The sequence below is a fragment of the Myotis daubentonii genome, chromosome Y (genome assembly GCF_963259705.1).
Source record: "Myotis daubentonii chromosome Y, mMyoDau2.1, whole genome shotgun sequence".
NCBI lineage: Eukaryota > Metazoa > Chordata > Mammalia > Chiroptera > Vespertilionidae > Myotis > Myotis daubentonii.
The window spans coordinates 6772504-6776011 of NC_081862.1; the positions used below are offsets into that span (position 1 = coordinate 6772504).

Consider the following 3508-nt stretch of genomic DNA (forward strand, 5'->3'; position numbering starts at 1 on the left):
TTTCTAACTCCTTAGGAAAAATCTCCCCAAAGAAACCATCCAGTCCCCTGTGAGCATTTCCCCCAAACCCAGAGTAGCTGTCTGAAACTGGCTGCTGTGTTCCTGTACGGTACACTTTTGTCTGGGCTTCAGTGCCCAAGTGCCCAGAGTAAAGCCTATGAGATGTGCACCCAGCTAGACACTCAAGCAACAGGATCACAGAATGGGAGTTGGATCATGGAAGGTTCTACATCCACAGTGAGGACAGGTGTAAGCACAGAGCCAGACCATGCTGGGCCGCCCCAGCTCCTGCAGCATATGCTTCAGTACGGCATGCATCTGGGCAAGTCGGCCCAAGTTGATGTTGCTTCTCGTTTCCTTGTAACTCTCCAGGGGGGCCACATAAATCACGCAACTCAGCTTGCTCAGCCCGACAACGTGGCGAATCAGGTCCTCCAGGACGGTCATGGAGATGGGGTTTTCACAGAAACTTAGGGTTGTGAGCTGGGAGCAGTGGCTCACGGCTGGAAGGATGTCCAGGAACTGGTGGTCCATGATCCCACACTCATCCAAGACCAGATCCTGGAGAGTGGGGGAGGCTCTCTCTAAAAGCAATTGGAGTGACCAAGAACTGATAATGGTCAGGTTGAGCCCACTGAAACTCATTCTTTTCAGCTGGCTGACATTCAGGTGCTGGGAGAGATGTCTCAAGTCTCTTTCAACAAGCAGGCAGTTAGTGATGGACAGGGTCTCCATGGGGGTCTTCAGGCACCTGGGGACACATAGAACAGTTACATGTGGGAGATGGACCTGGTGGGCAGAGGCAGGTGAGGATGATGCAGGCCTTCAGGGTAAAGAGGCCCATGTCACCAAGGCCTAGTGTTCCAGATGATGATCAAACCCAGGATGTTGCACAGTGAAAAGTGACATTCAAGTCAGAGCAAATTTGAGTGGAATCTTTCTCCATCTGTTACCTGCTCCGTGATGGATTCAACTGGATGAAACCTCACACACTCCATTTACTCATCCGTCAAGTGGAGCACATCATACACCCCAGCCCAAACACACAGGTGTTGTGAACATAAAGGTGGGAGGTAAAGATGGGAGGAGCTCAGAAAGTAGCCTGACCCAGGGTCTGAAGCAGGAGGCAACCAGTGCATTTTAGTATTGGAGACATGTCCTGAATTGCCTGAAACTCGGGCTTCCGTCCAGTCACTGCCTAAACCCTTGTCACCAACATCTCTTAGCCCAATGAGGCCTCTGGCAGATGTGCATAAAGGACTAACCTGGGCACAGTCAGGCAACATCACTGTTGAACTTAGATCACTGTATTGTCTACAAACCACCTATCCCATTTCATAATGCCTCCCTCCTGAATCCTGAATTTACCACACATTCTGTTTGCAAGAGCCTATGGTAACCCTTGGCAGACAGGTGACTGAGGCAGGTTTGGAGTGAAAGGCTGCCATGGCCAAATCTCTAAGTGCGGAACTTAACCCCTGAAACCTCACTTCTGATTGGCTTTCCCCTTGTCATTGCAATCCTCACTTGGTTCTATTGCATCATTTTCCCTTCAACACCACTTACAAGGATGCCCAAAGCTACCATCCCCTGGCCCGAAGCCTCCATTACGCCAATTCCTAGCAAGGAGTCCCTTTAGTAGCCTCTGTCCTAGTGCATACGTCCTACCTTTGTCTGGGTGGTTATGTCACAACATGCAAGGTGACAGAGCGGTGAACAAGACACTGACTCTGTGGCCAGTCTAGTGGCTCAGGCACTCTAGCACTGCCGAGGGACGGCACACAGGAGAGCCCGTCACTGTGCACTGAAATGGAAAGGGACTCGCTCTGGTTGGCAGGGAAAGCTCGCCACCCCTCACCTGAGGATCTCGTCCAGGTGGCCTCTGAGGATGGAGACATCATCCAAATTGAGCTCCAGGAGGTGGGGCAGGTTGAGGAATTGAGAGGTGACCAGGCCAACACACTGCTCCTCCTGCTCCAAGGTGGTGTGAGAAGATGTGAAGACGTGGGTGAGCAGGAACCGGAGCAGATTGCCCATCTGGCCCAGGTAAGGAGCGAACTTCCTCAGAGTGGACAGCTTCCAGGTACAGTTTACCTCCAAATCCTGGACAGAGTCCAGCTGCACCATATCCAGGATGTTAGTGTTTTGCTTCGACATCGCAAAAACCTTCAGCTTCTTACAGCAAAGGTGCAGCAAACCTCTCCTCTCACTGACTTTCTTAATCAGGTAGCTGAGGGACTCATCAAGGACACCTTTCTTGAGGCAAAGGTCTATTAACACCTCCACGGGGGCCAAGGGTGGATTTGGCCTGGCCGTTAAGCTGTGCACTTTCCTCCTATTCCTCATGGGCTGCAGGGCCTCAGGCTCCAGCAGTGAGCACACATGGGCTCTGGTTCCTGCCCACACGATCCAGAACTCCAGATGAACTCTCTTCTGTAAATTAAGCACCTGCAGGTTACATCTCCTGTGGAGAAAATAGGAGATATGCTGGGGTGCATTAAGATAACATGGAATAAGACCATGAGTCTAGGCATCTGGGCAGCTGGGCCAGACACCGCACTGGACTTTGACTCCATCCCTCAGGAATCAACTGCTCCTGGTGCAATTGGGATCCTTCATGGTCCCCATTCCTGCTACCTTTATGTGCCACCAGGAAGGAGTGGGCTCGTGTCCCTTCGGTCACCCTCGGCATTTTCATCAGCCGTATATATCTGAAGCCTGTTCCCAGAATGACCCTACCAGTGGCTCCAAGGCCTGCCTCAGCTCTCCCTTTGGCCCTGCACACTCCCAGATCCCAGCTGTAACTGCTCAGATTCCCAGGGTGCGAGCCGGCTACTGAATCCCCCGTTCCTGGGTCTAGTGTCCTGAGCAAGCATGGCATAGAGTCCCTCGAGCACAGTCTGCAAGATATCCTGGTAAGGCTGCCGATGGTTCATCAGGGCACCCAGAGGGAGGCAGGGGAAGAGCCAAGCCTGCACCATGGCCTTCAGGACTCTGCTGTGCTTCCCAATGAAGGCTTCGATGAACAGAGTTGGGAAGAGCTCCATAGGAAGCCACTTCAGATCAGCGCTGGCCGAGGCTCATCCTGCAGCAGGCTCTGACATGGCAGTTCCAGGAGTCTGCGTGGAGGTGGGAGGCTGATCCCCATGAAGCTGCTATGAAAGAGATCCTGGGAGACAGCCTGGAGCAAGGCATCTTGAAAGGCTGAGCATGAGCAACCCCGGTCCTTCTCCCTTCAGAGGGACCAGCTGAGGGCCAAAGGCACTGCTCTGGCAACAACTGGAGCACCCCCAATTTACCCCAACCCCGTTTCTGCTTAGGGTTGCAAATCCACTCAGCCCTGCCTCTCCTCTGCCACTGGCAGGACAAATACCAGGCACCAAGGAGGGGTGAGATGACCACTGGACCCCTCCCGCACCTATCCACTGGCTAGCTGGAATTCTGCTGTGCAGTGAGGACTGGGAAACCAGAGAGATGATCCCTCCCTTTCCAGGGAAAATCTTTCTGA

The 3508-nt window shown here is 53.0% G+C and overlaps 1 pseudogene; it reads right to left on the reverse strand.

Moving 5' to 3' along the window:
* Window positions 1-237: 237 nt before the first annotated feature.
* Window positions 238-3148, reverse strand: LOC132225638 (melanoma antigen preferentially expressed in tumors-like; annotated as a pseudogene).
* Between the last annotated feature and the right edge of the window lie 360 nt (window positions 3149-3508).